The sequence below is a fragment of the Prionailurus viverrinus genome, chromosome A1, assembly GCF_022837055.1.
Source record: "Prionailurus viverrinus isolate Anna chromosome A1, UM_Priviv_1.0, whole genome shotgun sequence".
NCBI classification, from domain to species: Eukaryota; Metazoa; Chordata; class Mammalia; order Carnivora; family Felidae; genus Prionailurus; species Prionailurus viverrinus.
In genome coordinates this window covers 67,079,963-67,095,848 of record NC_062561.1, presented here as the reverse complement: position 1 = coordinate 67,095,848, position 15,886 = coordinate 67,079,963, and the positions used below count along the sequence as shown (strand labels likewise).

General features: G+C 37.9%; 1 protein-coding gene across 3 annotated transcripts in view; it reads right to left on the bottom strand.

Annotated features, from left to right (window-relative positions):
- Nucleotides 1–1,376: 1,376 nt before the first annotated feature.
- Nucleotides 1,377–15,886, bottom strand: part of GPR180 (G protein-coupled receptor 180) — a 53,679-nt gene continuing 39,169 nt past the window's right edge. Inside the window, exons 10-11 of one of the 3 annotated variants that reach the window (XR_007153824.1) lie at nt 15,178–15,333; nt 1,377–1,715 (exon numbers count right to left, since the gene is read on the bottom strand). The gene's annotated coding sequence lies outside the window, so the exon portion shown is untranslated. Of the gene's footprint in view, nt 1,716–8,663; nt 8,675–12,869; nt 15,334–15,886 lie in introns of those variants that run through there. The other 2 variants (XR_007153825.1, XR_007153823.1) reach the window with 2 other exon arrangements.

Below are 15,886 nucleotides of genomic sequence, written 5' to 3'. Positions count from 1 at the left end.
CATCCCAATAAGCATCGTCCTTAATGCCCCTTGCCTATTTAGCCCATCCACCGACTCCAAATGCCCTCCAGCAACCTTAAGTTTGTTCTCTGTATTTAAGAGTCTCTTATGGTTTGTCTCCCTCTCTGTTTCTATCTTACTTTTGTTTCCCTTCCCGTGTTCATCTGCTGTTTCTTAAATTCCAAATAGAGTGAAATTATATGATATTTGTCTTTCTCTGACTGACTGATTTCCCTTAACATAATACACTCTAGTTCCATCCATGTTGTTGTAACTGGCAAGGTTTCATTCTTTTTGATCACCGAGTAATATTCCATTGTACATACAGACCACATCTTATTTATCCATTCATCAGTCGACGGACATTTGGGCTCTTTCCATACTTTGGCTATTGTCGATAGTGCTGCTATAAACATTGGGGTGCATGTGCCTTTGAACCAATATTTTTGTCCTTTGGATAAATACCTAGAAGTGCAATTGCTGGGTCATAGGGTAGTTCTGTTTTTCATTTTCTGAGGAACCTCCATACTGTTTTCCAGAGTGGCTGCACCAATTTGCATTCCCACCAACAGTGCAAGAGGGTTCCTCTTTCTCCACGTCCTCGCCAATGTCTGTCGTTGCCTGTGTTGTTAATTTTAGCCATTCTGACAGGTGTGAGGTAATACCTCATTGTGGTTTTGATTCGATTCTCTCTGATGATGAGTGATGTTGAGCATCTTTTCATGTGTCTGTTGGCCATCTGGATATCTTCTTTGGAAAAGTGTCTATTCATGTCTTTAAAGCAAGGGAAATCTTTATGATCTGCTGGTTGCAATATGATTTGGTAGAACCACTATAAAAATAGTTTGGGGTCATGTTGTGAAATTAACATGTGTGTTGTCTGTGACCTGCAGTCTCACTGCTCAAGTGTGTCCCAGAAAACTGCTTTTAAAATAAAAACAGTTTATTTATTTTTGAGAGAGAGCAAGAGCGGGGGAGGGATCGAGGGAGGGGGTGAGAGAGAATCCCAAGGGTGCTCCATGCTGTCAGCACAGAGCCCAACTCAGTGCTCCATCACCTGGTTGGTGAGATCATGACTTGAGCCAAAATCAAGAGGTGGATGCTTAATTGACTGAGCCACCCAGGCTCCCCCCAGAGAACTGCTTTCACACAGGCACAGTGATGTCCACGGCAGCATTGCACAGAGTTACCGATTTGGAGGTGGAAAACGATGATCATCTATCATGCCAACTCTCCGTTTACGAGCTGGAATACGTTTATAAAGAGAAATCTTTCCTTACCTACTAATAGTTCATATAGGGAAGACAGGGTAAATACTTTATGTCACCTTTTTGCTTTATCAATTTTCAAAATCATGATTTAGCTTCCTTTAATGGCAATCAAGTTTTTGGTATTTCATGTGTTTAACCATGTTTGATGCATTTCAGTCCGTTGAGGTTAACAGTCTTCTTGATGCTCATGTCGGTCCATCTTTGGCCATGGAGAAGCTTTTCATGTTGGTTCTCAAGTCTGTTAGAAATCTTTGATTGTTTTTCTCTTTCTGGTTCAACAAGATGCTCTGGCATCATCTTCTACCTTCCCTGTGTCAAACCCAGGGCAGCAGATGCTCCAAGGAGTCCTAGTTCCTTTGAGTGAAACATGGCATACGGAGAAGGCCTGGAAGTGTTCATGGCTACTGGGCTCACCACCGTTCTTGGTTTTTCCAATGGACAGCACTAGGAATGTATATATATTAAAGATACATGGTATCAAGAGTTCATAGTGATATTTCTAATTTAAATTCAGGGCTACAGGGTTTTACTTAACCTCTTCTATACTACATTGTATCTCTCTTTTCCCATGTTGAGAATGCTACTTCTCAAAGCACTTAATACTTGATTTAAAAAAAAAAAACTTCTTTTGAATAGTTGATCATTTTTACTAATTGATCAAAGTAATTGGCAATAATGTTTCGACTTTTCTTATGGTTCTAATTAAGCTCACTCAAAGAAAATTATCTCAAAGATATCATTCTTTTCCTAGAGAAAATTTTAAATCGAAGTATTTTACCTTTACATAGTTCCAACATTATTGGGGTATCCATTTCTCTTGTACTAATGCTAGTAAAATATGCAATATTGGCAATGTTAGTATTTTCCAGTTTTGGGTCTGAAGTCCACAAATTATGACTTTTGAGTAGTCCAATTTAGTCAGATAAGTGCTCTGTTCACAGGTAAGACATGAGCTGCTTTGTCCAAGTAAAACACATGCTACTAAATCAGACCAGTGATTATGTAGTCTTGCACCAAAGAATGTCTATGAGAGAGCCTGGTGATGGCTTACAATGACATCAGCATATAAAAAGATAGGCCCAAACTTTCAGGTCCTCATTAGCACAGTAAAGATGTTATCAACTCTACCAAGCAGGTTAGTGGAGAAGTAGGATAAAATGCCAGTCTAGGATTAAATGCCCAGAGGGTGCCTTCCTTCTCCCTTGGGAAAAGTATAAGAATTTGAATACAACTTGTCCAAAGTTACATCATTAAGTGATACAGCTGGAGTGATCCTTGAACAAGAAGAGCCCAATGTCCATACATGTTCTTTCCACCAAAATAAACTGTTGTGATTGTAAAATATGTGTACTAGGGGCGCCTGGGTGGCTCAGGTGGTTGAGCGTCTGACTCTTGATTTCAGCCCAGGTCATGATCTCACTGTTCATGGGATTGAGCCCCACGTCGGGCTCTGTGCTGAGTGCTGACTATGGAGCCTGTTTGGGATTCTCTCTCTCCCTCTCTTTTTGCCCCTCCCCCCAAAATAAATAAATACACTTTAAATAAATAAATAAAATATGTGACCTATACACGTGCCTAGCTCTCTACATACTCATCCTTTACCATATTTGTATATATACTGTACATGTACACACCTGTGTGTATGGGCATAAACTCATATATACACACATATATGCATATGTACACACACACACATACATTCGTATATAAATAAGATAAAAGAAAGTAGGTAGAGAGTTAGGCATGTTTATAATTCACAGATACATCCAATACATACATATGGCTGACATGGCTTCTTTGGGTAATGAGTCTTACATATTTACGACATGTTTTAACAACTTGCCTTTGAAGTATATGCCTAATACAGATCATAAAGCCAAGGACCGAGTTTCCCTGCCATCTTGCACCTTATTTAATTCTCAGTTTGTACTCCAGAAATATTAACATCGTGACCATAACATTATAACAAACAAACAGAACAATTCAAAATCAGAAGTCACAAGAAGGGAAAAATTAAACTGGTCATTTATGGAAAACTAAGCCATAGTCATTCTGATCTCATCTCTTCTAACCAAGATAATACTCGGAAAAAAAGAACAAGTAGATTACACACTATAGGAAGTATACTTATGACTGTAATCCTTCTTTATATAGACATGTAATAGAGCAAAATCTCGCTTCTGTAGTATATGTTCCTGAGGCAGGGTTGGGCACCTTAATTTTAGCATTTCAACTGTAACTTTAAATTTCTTACAATTCAAGTATCTACTGAATTCACTTTTAGGCACACACCTATTAGCATTTAAAATAAGTTAGACCTCACATCTAGTAAGTATGAAGACTCATTTGTTGCAGTGTGGCTAAAGCAAATGCCAATAAATTTTGTATTTCTTGGTAGATGTGAGGAGAGTGAACGAAACTGTTCACTTTCAACACACCATCCCACAAATGTGGAATCCAATGGGTGAATTCAAAATAAAATGAAATGAGACATATCTGAAAAGTAGCTGCTGTACTTATGTGCTAATCACACCTCAAAGCATAACATTGCTTGTTGTTTTTTTTTTTAAATAGGAGCAATAAAATCCTATTATGGATTAATCTTGTGCCAAATTTTGTTTTTTAATCAAATCTATTTTGAGCTAAAGAAAATACAAAATGCAAATGAGGGGCCTGATCCTCCAGATCTTGTGAACATGTAAGGGCTGATACACTTCAAAGATTTGTTTAAAAACTCATCAATTAAAATCCACACACGACACAGCAAAACATGCTTATTTGTAAACCTTTTAATTTTATATTCCATGTAAAGTTCCAACCTAATAAAAGTCTTTGGGGGAGAAGGTTTTAAAATTCCTAAAACTAGACGTTCATAAATAAATACTGGCCCAATTTAATTTCTTACATATGTACCAGACTCTCAGGCTGCAAGTTAGAATTTCATGCTGTAAACAAAACCAAACAACAACAAGAAAACCATGTTGAAAAGAGTCGGTGCTCTCAAATATGCAGCCCCATTCTCTCCAGTATATACACCACTTGAACACAAAGGGTGGGTGAGTTCATGGAAGGGTTGTTTGTGCGGCATTTCCCCTGTGTGCTTTCTCCATCTGGGATGAAATATTCATTAGCAGACCTAAACAAACTCTTCAGAACATTTTTATCTCAAAGTGAGAAAATGCTATTCAAACAGGCTGCTAATGAAGCCATCCACCATCTTGTTTGATGTTCTTGTAGTTAAAGAGTGCTCTGAAAGGCTTCAGGCAGTCCCTACTCTCAGTTGGCAACTGTTTCAACCGCTGTGGGGCCATTGTGTAGCTGCAACACAGACTCCTGTAAAATGCCAACCCACATGCTGTAAATGTAAAATACAACAATATTCATGGACATCAACTATATAACATTAGGTATCACATAAACTACATTTTACTACATGAGATCACACTCATAATAACATATCATTATAAGGATGCTGCTTCTGAGAATTCAAAGCATAAGAAGGAATGTGTTTCAGTTTCTGTCCTGAAGCCAGAGAACACAGAAAATATTGGGACATAAACGTACACTGTTGATGAAATATGTAAAACAAGTAGTTTGTGCATATATATACTTCATAGGCATATCTCACACTACGTAAGAGGCAAATATGGGAAATGTATATTATTCCAAGGTGTGTGTGGATATGTGTATATACGCAAAACTATAAGTAAAATTAAACTGTGTAAAATGAAAATTTTATACTAATATTGTGATGATTCAAAGAAATTAAAAAAATTTTTTAAACATTTATTTACTTTTCAAGGAAGAGAGACTGAGCAGGGGAGGGACAGAGAGAGAGGGGGACACAGAATCCAAAGTGGGCTCCAGGCTCTGAGCTGTCAGCACAGAGCCTGATGCGGAGCTTGAACTCGTGAGCCATGAGATCATGACCTGAGCCAAAGTTGGATGTTTAACCGACTAAGCCACCCAGGTGCCCCAAAGAAATTTTACGATGCTTTTATCATACAGGCTATTACTACTTTGGTTCAACTGGATTGGTACAGTTATTCAGAAAATGATTTTGCAGCATTTGTGAAGTGGAATGTGTGCCAAAGCCCATAGGTATTGTGTAGAAAGTCACTAAATATAACAGTCTACACCCAGATGACACACAGGTATTTCAAATTCAATATGTTAAAAGCTAAACACAACATTTAATCTCAATAAAATTGTCCCTCTTCACGTATTTTCTATTTCAATTCATGGCAACCTCTAGGCAAAATTCTAAGAGGTCTAATGGCAACACCCATCCATTGGTGTTGGGTGCTGGATAAGGCCTGTGAATCCAGTGGGATCATATTCATGGGATCACTCCCGTGGTTATGGTACACTATGTGGCAAAGGTGAAGGGATTTTGCAGATGTAATTAAAGTCCCTAAATGGTTGACTTTGAGTTGATCAAAAAGGAGATGAACCTCGGCAGGCCCGATATACTCAGGTGAGCCCTTTAAAAGAGGGTATAGAAGGTTGAGAGATTCTCCTTCTGGCTCTGAGGCAATAAACTACCATGTCGGGAAAGGACTGTCAGAGGGCCACATAGCAAGGAACTACAGATGGCCTGTAGGAGTTAAGAGCAGTCCCCAGCTGACAGGTAGCAAGAGAACGGGACCTCAGTCTTACAAGTGCAAGGGACTGAAATCTGCCCACAACCCATGAGCTTGGAAGAAAACCTTGGGCTCCAGAAAGGAACATGGCTCAGCTGCCACCTTGATACAGCCTTGTAAGACCTGGACAGAAGACCAGCTAAGCCATGCCTGGACACTCGACCCATGGAAACTGACATAATAAGTGTGTGTGGTTTAAAGCTACTAAGGTTGTAGTAATTTGTTAAACAGCAATAGAAAACTGATACATCAACCTCCCCAGTTTCCCGAGGCAAGGCAGAAATCTTGGGTGTCATCCTTACCACTCATTGATTATGACTGTTCACAATAGATCTTATTTCCAAAATACATTTTTTATTCCTCTTCGGTCAGGTCTGCAGTATTTCTCACCCTTGTATTCTTAGTCTGATAGTCAAAATGCTTCCTGATCGGGCTACTACCCCCATCGCTAGCCTCATCCAAGTTGGCACTCTCCAACTTAGACTTTGCTCTCTGGTCTTACCAAATGACTGTATTTCTCCATGCACGCTCATTCAAGCCTCTGCGCTTTGCACAGACCCATTCACTTTGCCTGAAACATCCTTCCTTTCATGGGCTACCTGGAAAACCTCCCCCAGTCTTCAAGATCCTGAAATCTTCCCCTTATCCTTCATTTCCTCAATGAAGCCCTCTCTACCCCCTATCCCAAACTGGAGTTGTTTTCCTCTACAGTCTTTCTATCAGATTTTGTGCATAATTACTTCACTTTTACCTTGGCATAACATCATTATTGGATTCCATGCCTACCCTTTTCTGTTGTTGGTTTTTATTTATTTTGGTTTTTGTTTTTTCATTGTTTTTTTATTTTTTAAGTAATCTCTACTTTCAAACTCACAACCCTGAGATCAAGACTCGCATGTTTTTCCGACCGAGCCAACCAGACACCCTTCCATGCCTATCCTTTATCTGTAAAATTTGAGGACAGAGCCTCTGTCTCCTTTGCCATTCCTTCCTATCTCTACCTCTTCTAACACACTGCTTGGTACACAACAGGCAGTAAGTAAAAATTCACAAATGCAAAAAAGAGTAGAACCCACTATCATAATAAAATATTATCTGTGAAACTTCCGCCTGCATTTGGCATTGTGCAATGTGCCATGTAAAGTTTAAAAGGTGCAATGAGTTAAGACCACTAATGAATATTGCTGTAAGACAAATCATAGAAACACTGCAGGCAGGAAGATAATAAAAGCAAACTAAAGACTGAAAAGCAGGAATATTGTTAAATTTGTGCTATGCATTGGAAAGGAAGACAATTAATTTGGGCATTAAAATACGCAGATCTGGATAAGAAGCATAGAACTTCACCCACAAATGGGAAAGACCATTATCATAGAAACTCATTCTCTCCCTCTTGTATGTCATCATATAAACTGAGTGCCTGCCCTGTGCCAGACAGGGCGCCAATAAAACAGGTGCGACCCAGTATAGCAGAACATTTGGTGAAGATGCATTTTCTTTATTCCACATTCTCCGGAAAGGGCTGCTTGCCTTTACAAATCCTGAAGGAATAATTTAGCATTTTCATAACAATGGAAAACTGAAGAAAATCCAATTGTTTCAACCAAATGTCCAGAAATTGGCTAAATAAGTGGTGGCATGTTTATACAATGGAATAACGTTCAAGTATTGTAACTGATGCTAAAAATTAGTATATCCTAAACATGATGAAATATTATTATGGTAGTATCCCGCTTCGTATGTGTGTGGTGTGATATTTAGATTATGTTTGACAATAGAGGGGAAAATCTTTTGAGAATACATACAAATGTATTAACGGTGGTATGGACATAGAGTTTTATTTTGTGTTTGGAATATTCTTTTCTTGATTATACTTAACATTTTTCTTCCCTTAAACTCATCTAATTTTCCTATGTATTTAGTTTTGAAATGGAATATATTAAAAAAGGAATTTCTGATTAAAAAAATAACATGGATCCTTTTCTCCATACGTGCACATGGCCAGTAGGAAGGAGGTCATTGTTCTTGCTGACAAACTTTAGATAAATGGTCATTACTCAACAGATACTTACTGAAAACCCACTCCCCTGGTTGGTCATATTCAACGGCAATCCAACATGATTTTGCTTGTATACCTTGTGTCTACTGACTTATGCCCCCATCTTATGTGAAACAACTTTGTTCGCTACCTTCATAGCTATGAATACAATGCAATCTTTTAAAAATACTCTTTAGGTGAAATTTACATACAGTAAAATGTGTGTACATTTAAGTGTGCAACTTGGTGAATTATGATAAATGTGTATATCTATGTCACAACATCCCAGTCAAGATAAGATGATTTCTAGCAACCAGAAAGTTCTCTTATGTCCGCTTCTAATCAATTCTCGCTGGCCATGTTTCCATGGCCATAGATCAGTTTTACCCATTCTAAAACTTGATATGAATGTGAGGATACTCCATGTATGGCTTCTTTTGCTTAACATAATATTTTTGTGATTCATCTATGTTGCTATGTCTATCAATAGTTTGTTGCTTTTCATTGCTGAGTAATATTCCATCATATGAATATCCCACAATTTATTTATTCATTCCCCTATTCATGTTTTTCCCCCCAGCTTTTGGCTATTATGAATGAAGCTGCTATGAACATTCTTATTCAAGTCAAATGTCTTAATGACATATGGGCTTTTTTCTAAGATAAAGGCCTACGAGTGGAATTGCTGGATCTCAGGATCAATGGTTTAACTGTATAAGACACTGCCAATGAACTTTCCAAAGTGGTTGGGTCAGTCTGCACTCCCCACAACAATGTATGTGAGTCGGAGCTGTGGCACGTTCTCTCCACCTGGGAGCTGTCAGTCTTACTAATTTCCGTCATTCTGCTGGATGTGAAGTGGTGTTTGGTGGGATTTGTATCTCCCTGAGAGCTAATGCTGTGGAGCATCTTCCCATGTGTTTATTCATCATTCATATAGCTTTTTGCTATCACATCAGTTCAAGATTTGTGCCCACTTTTATTTTTTTATTATTATTTTTTTTCAACGTTTATTTATTTTTGGGACAGAGAGAGACAGAGCATGAACGGGGGAGGGGCAGAGAGAGAGGGAGACACAGAATCGGAAACAGGCTCCAGGCTCTGAGCCATCAGCCCAGAGCCCGACGCGGGGCTCGAACTCACGGACCGCGAGATCGTGACCTGGCTGAAGTCGGACGCTTAACTGACTGCGCCACGCAGGCGCCCCTTGTGCCCACTTTTAGAAATCAGGTTGTGTTTTTTTCTTACTTATTTGTAGGGCTCCTTGATTTACTCTGGAGAAAGTCCTTTTAGGGACAGATGTACTGTGAATATTTTCAGTCTGTGGCTTGCCATTTGTTTTCTTCATGGTGTCTTTTGGAAAGCGTAAGTTTTGATTTTGAGCCCATTTTATCAACTGTTTTTGACAGTTGGTGCTTTTTGTGTCTTAAGAAATGTTTTTGCCTACCCAAAAGTCACAAAGTTTTCTTGCAGAAGTTTTGTAGTTTTAGCTTTTCTATTTTGGGCCTATTATTCCTCTCAAATTAACTTTTTGGGTGTGGTATGAGATAGGAGTCAAGGTTCATTAGTTCATTGTTTTTTCACATATTTGTGCAGTTGTTTTAGTAGAATTTGTTGCAAAGATTTTTCTTTCCTCATTTAACTGCCTTGGTATTTTGTTATAAAGCAATTGACTACATAAGTGTGGGCCAATTTCTAGACTCTATCCGGCATCCAGTGATCTATCTTTATATCAAAACCATATCATCTCGATTAAGGTGGCTTTATAGAAGGTCTTAAAATCAAGTCCTCTGAGTCCAACTTTGTTCCTCTTTTTCAAGATTATTCTTTCTATATCTTTAAAGTTATATGCTGTTTAACACTAATAAATATAATTTTTTTTAAAAAGTCAATTTTATTAAGTGAACAATTCCAAAATAGTTCTTTTGGCCAACAAAACAATAACCAATGCAATCCTTCTTTATCCTGAGGGTCTTGCCAAGTCTGTTTAAATAGATTAGCAGCCTTATATCCCACATTGACATTTGTACACAGAATCATTCAAGGATGTGTGTGAACAGAACAAACATTGACTCAAAGTTTAGAGTTTTTAATTTTTTTTATTTTTAAGTTTATTTATTTTTGAGAGAGAGAGAGAGATAAAGGGAGATATCAGTGGAGAGGCCTTAGAGAGAAAAGAAAGAGAGAATCCCAAGCAGAACACACACCATGTGCACAGAGCCTGACGCAGAGCTCGAACCCATGAACTGTGAGACCATGACCCGAGCTGAAATCAAGAGTTGGGTGCTTACCAACTGAGCCACCCAGGTGCCCCAATTTTAGAATTTTTAGAATTAAAAGATACCAAAAAAAAAAAAAAAAAAAAAAAAAAAAAAGAAAGAAACTGTGATGAGAGAGCCACATGGCATTGCTAACATACTATTGCTAAAGGGAGCATTTTATAGCTCTGACACAGGACATCTTTATGGAATACAAGGCCAAATATTTGTAAAGAGATTTTTAAAATGCTGAAAAGCTACACTTGTTAATAATGGGATGAGTAAATATGAAACCTAAAAACACAATAACAAAAGGTAAGAAAAGAATCTAATTTTTTAAACGTATCTCAAGGAAAGGATAATATTTAATAAAAATGAATGATAATCTGGTTGATGAGAATAGTCAATGCTATGAATAAAAATCAGACATATAGTGACCTAGGAAAATTGAATGCCTTTTCCTCCCCTTCCCCACAAGCACAGCACAAAATCATCAGTGAAAGATCCCTCTCACCAAGTGTGTCCCCTCCTATTTCTCTCCTAAAGGGGCTTTGAAATTTTTGGCAAGTCTGTCGAACTATCTCTTGCAAACATGAGAGGCCCGGGATGTTTGTCTTCTTCTTTTTAACGTTTATTCATTTTTGAGAGACAGAGAGAGACAGAGCACAAGCAGGGAAGGAGCAGAGAGAGGGAGACACAGATTCCAAAGTAGGCTCCAGGCTCTGAGCTGTCAGAACAGAGCCTGACGCGGGGCTTGAACTCATGAACTGTGAGATCATGACCTGAGCTGAAGTAGGACACTTAACCGACTAAGCACCCAGGTGCCCCAGGATGTTCGTCTTCTATGTAGTACAGGATACCTCACTTGAAGTTAGTTCTATTTTATTTTATTTTATTTTTAAAAAGATTTTACTTTTAAGTAATCTCTACACCCAACGTGGGGCTCAAATTCACAACCTTGAGATCAAGAGTTGCGTGCCCCATTGACTGTACCAGCCAGGCGCCCCGAAGTTTTTTTAATCATAAGAAGGGAGTAGATTTTAGCAGCTAATAAGCTTTAGGGCCTGACACACTCTCAATTCTGTCACTTACCTGTGTAACACTGGGAAATTACTTAATCTATTTGAACTCATTTCCTCTCAAGGTTGTTGAGAGGATTACATTAAATAACATGGACTTGGTCTCTCCTTGGACTCTAAGTGGTGAATAAGTCGTCAATGCTAGTTTCTTTTCAGATTTTTCCCAAAGAAGGTGAGGCAAACATCCAAAAACACATGAGCCAAAATAACCACACAGTTTATAAATTCAGTCCTCTTAAAATTACTTAATAACTCTAATCTTCCTCATGTCCCTGAATGTCAGGAATATGAAATAGCAGAAAGGGCACGAGACTAGGATCCAGGAATCTAGCTTCCATCTGGGCTCTGCTGCTCTGTGACGACGTGATCTGCAGCAAATTATCTACCCCCAGAGGCTCTCGGTTCCTTTTCCATAAACTGAAGGGATTGTTTTAAGAGAATCTCTATGACTCCTTTTCAAATATATGATTTTCAGATGTGACTAAGCAATATAATTGCCACTGTACTCAGTTCTAACAAATCAAGTATTCAGGATAAAATATCTCATATATCCTCCCTCCACTCGAGCATTTGGGGAAGGTGCCAGACCTATGGCAAAGTAGTTGCTGACATCATTTAACCAATCTCAGTGCTTTGGCAGAAGAACTCTTGCTGGCTACATTACATTTAATATGACAAAAACAAATGTCTCCAAACAAGTAATTCGAATGTTACTCAGATTGGTAGGAAGACATGGCCTCTGATAAGTCACGTATAAAGTTCATCCCCCACCATAGTACCTTTATCAATTGGACTAAATTATCGTATAAAGCCTTTCTTCACTAATCTCAATTATAATATCTACAACTTTACTATAGTGTGTAGAACAATCTGGATATTAAATTCAAATCCTGCATGTATTGGACAAGGAAATTTCCTCCTCTTTCTGTATTCTCATTTAAAAGAATAACATCTGGGCATCTGGGTGGCTCAGTGGGTTAAGGGTCTGACTCATGATTTCGGCTCAGGTCATGATCTCCCAGTTTGTGGGATCGAGCCCCGTGTCAGGCTCCACATTGCAGCATGAGCCTGCTTGGGATCCTCTCTCTCCCTCTCTTTCTTCCCCTTCCCTGTTTTGCTCTTTCTTCCTCTCTCAAAATAAATAAACTTTACAAAAAAAATAACACCTATATTTCATTGATACTAAGATGAATATATTTTTCAAGTTTTACGATCTTGAAATTGGATGCGTTAATAGTGTGTTTGAAAAACATTGTACTATAATGTGACTAGCCACACTTTTTCTTTCTTAGTTAAATTAATGGTGAGTCTTCAAAGCAATGGAATCTTAAATTCAGTTAAATACAGTAAAATCCTGCCAACCAAATACAGGAATTATTGTAAGGCTCTGATGAAATAAATGATCTTCAAAAAGTCTTGTCAAGGGGCACCTGGGTGGCGCAGTCGGTTAAGCGTCCGACTTCAGCCAGGTCACGATCTCGCGGTCTGGGAGTTCGAGCCCCGCATCGGGCTCTGGGCTGATGGCTCGGAGCCTGGAGCCTGTTTCCGATTCTGTGTCTCCCTCTCTCTCTGCCCCTCCCCCGTTCATGCTCTGTCTCTCTCTGTCCCAAAAATAAATAAAAAACGTTGAAAAAAAAAAATTAAAAAAAAAAAAAAGTCTTGTCAATTATAAACAGGAACATGGACTGACCATTGTCTAAAGTTCTTAGTCTTTAATGTCTTTAGAAATCCAATATGAATTTACGATCTTATTACTAAAATGAATTCCCTATGCAAAGTAAGGACATGGGCTAACACAAGCTAAGATAAAACCATACTGGCTGTTATGATTCTCTCATTGACCAAAGCAATAAAAAACTGAAGTATATAGATTCTTTTTATCAATTTTCCCCAAACAGTATTTTATTCTCAGAGATAAGGCAAATAAAATATTTAATAAAGTCAGTTAAAATTCAAATCAGTATATGTATATAAAATAGATAAATGTCTATTTATTTATAAAAATATAAGCGGCAAACTTAGCAAACCAGTGCGTATGTCTTCATTTAATAAGACACCTTTGCAAACGATAGACTTGCTCTAATGATTCTAACACATTTATAAGGATACTTTTCTATGCACTATTTAAAAAATAATGACTAAAAATTAAACTTTTTAAAAAAATTAAGGTTCCTTTGCAACTAATTTTTTTTCTCATATTAAAGGATAATACATGCTTCTTATAGAGAATTTGGGAATTGCAGAAAAAGATAAATAAGAAAATTTAAGTCTCACACCTCTTAGATAATTACCATTGAGATGTGAATGTATTATTTAGTCTTTTACATAGTACTGTATACATTAGTGTAAACTTGGAATCAGGGTATTGGCATGTGTGTGCTTCCAAAACATCTTTGAGCGGTGGATTGGAACAATTTGAGCAAACGGAACATTGTATGCATACATGACTCTTTACACAGCGATTCCTGACTCTGGTTGCACCTCACAAATCACATGCAGAAATTCTAAAACAATGCAATGGCCAGACTTTCTCCTCAGAGATTCTAAATGAGTTTTTTTGTAATGGGATCTAAGCGTGAGTTTTTTTTTTTCTTTTTCTCATGTAATTCTACGGCATAGCCATGGACGAGAACTATGGTTTTCCATCAAGATAAATTTCAAATAGATTAAAAAGTTGACTGTAAAAAACCTGTGGAATTAGTGAATAAAAATATAACTGTATATGTAATCTTAGGGTACTAAAGGGAGAAATATCAAAGGAAAATATTCACATATTTAGCTACATAAGAATCTTTAAATTTCTGAATGCCAAAAAAAAAAAAACCCCACAAAACCACAAACAAAACCAAGGCAAGCAAATAGCAAAGTAGGAAAAATACAGGTAGAGCTATTAGAAAGTCTAAAGGAAAAGATAAAGAATAGAAAAGGTTAGGTATAGGTAAATCACTCACGAAAAAAAGTCACTATATATATATATGGAGATAAAAAGTATTTCCTTTTTAAATGGCAAGCTGATCACTTCAGAATATATTCCTCTCTTCCTGACTCTTCCCCTGCCGCTCATAACTCAGGGGCTATATAGTAGCATTTACATTTATACCCTGAAGCTTTACCTCATTAAAAAAAAAAATCAAACTCTAAGCAAATATATTAAAACTAAAATATGAATACATAAAGAGGAAAGTCACACTGACACATAAAGGTCTCATAAAATCAGATGCAAAGGAACATAGCACCACTTTATTACTGCCTGAGTCCAACTCTGCACAGGCTCAACTTGCAATAAAAGGAAGTCTTTTCAATCTTCTGTAGTGACTTTACCCTTATTAGAATGCATACTCATTATTTTCTCATTACTCCTCTACATAAAACATACCATTTTGCACCTTGGTTCCCACACCCCTTGTACTGTATTCATATTTTATCTCTAAAGATTGTAATATATCACTTCAAACACAATAACCCATTTAAGAATGGATTTTACAGGCAAAAAGGCACACCTTTCGTGATGTGATTGCAATCATCAGCCGCTCCAATCCTCAAGCACATATTACACGGCGCGCACACAAACGATGCAGAAGCACAGAAGAAGCTACTGCAGGCTGCACCAGCCAACGCAACCCAACGTACTTCCTGGTTTCGGGAGGTAACCATAGGAACCCTTTGAAATGTTTTGTTTTATTAATTTGGCTCCTCTTTATTTTTCGCGAGTGCCAACACTTTCAAGATCATGCGGTTTAGACATGTCACAGCTGTTGAAACTCACAGCAGAAGCTTGAGCTGACAGTGGTGTATCCTCAAGAACCAGAAACACCAAAACAACATTATGATAAAGAGCAGAAGTATGAAAACGAAGAAGAAGACAAAGGGCAGGAAATATTGCCTTACCGATTTAAAGCAGAGCCCTGGGGGGAAACATCTGGTTCAGAGCAAACAGTGGTTCTTTCAGCACAGCAAGGGGGTCCTACTGGAGAGAGTGAGGAGTGGCCACAGGTGAGACCCGGAGACCCGGAGGCTGAAGAGCAGGCGGCGAAATGTTGTTCTCTGTAAGGGAATTTCACTATTTAAAGAGGTGAGAGATCTAGGACTTTGAAATCCAGATAGGAGCCATAATTTACGATTTTTTGCTACTGGGTTGAAAACCTGACCTATGACAGAAGCGCTTCCTCTCTTGAGTTCTCAGGTTAAGTGTACGAACCATTTTACACACTCTGAGGAACAAAGGTAGACTTTACAGGGGTTTAAAAGTATTGTTAGTTTGGAAATACTAAACTTGAACAAGTATCGAGTATCACTTATTTCTACAAAACCTATTGTCCTTACAAGGGGAAAGAAAGAATCTTCCAGTTTACTAATTTGATGAGGAACTCCAGTCATAGCAATTGGTGTATCTGAGGAAAAAAGCCACTTTTCATTTCAAAAACTCACCCCCCCCCCCCAAGTAAACCTTTTACAAACACTCTTAACTTCTAGGTGAGTCTTTAACATTTATCTTCTGAAAGATCTGTAAGGCTCACAGGCTAGGCAAAAGATTTAAAAGTTTATTTTGTGTGGGTGTAAGTTGGAATGTAGTCGTGTGTAAATTAGATAGAATCTT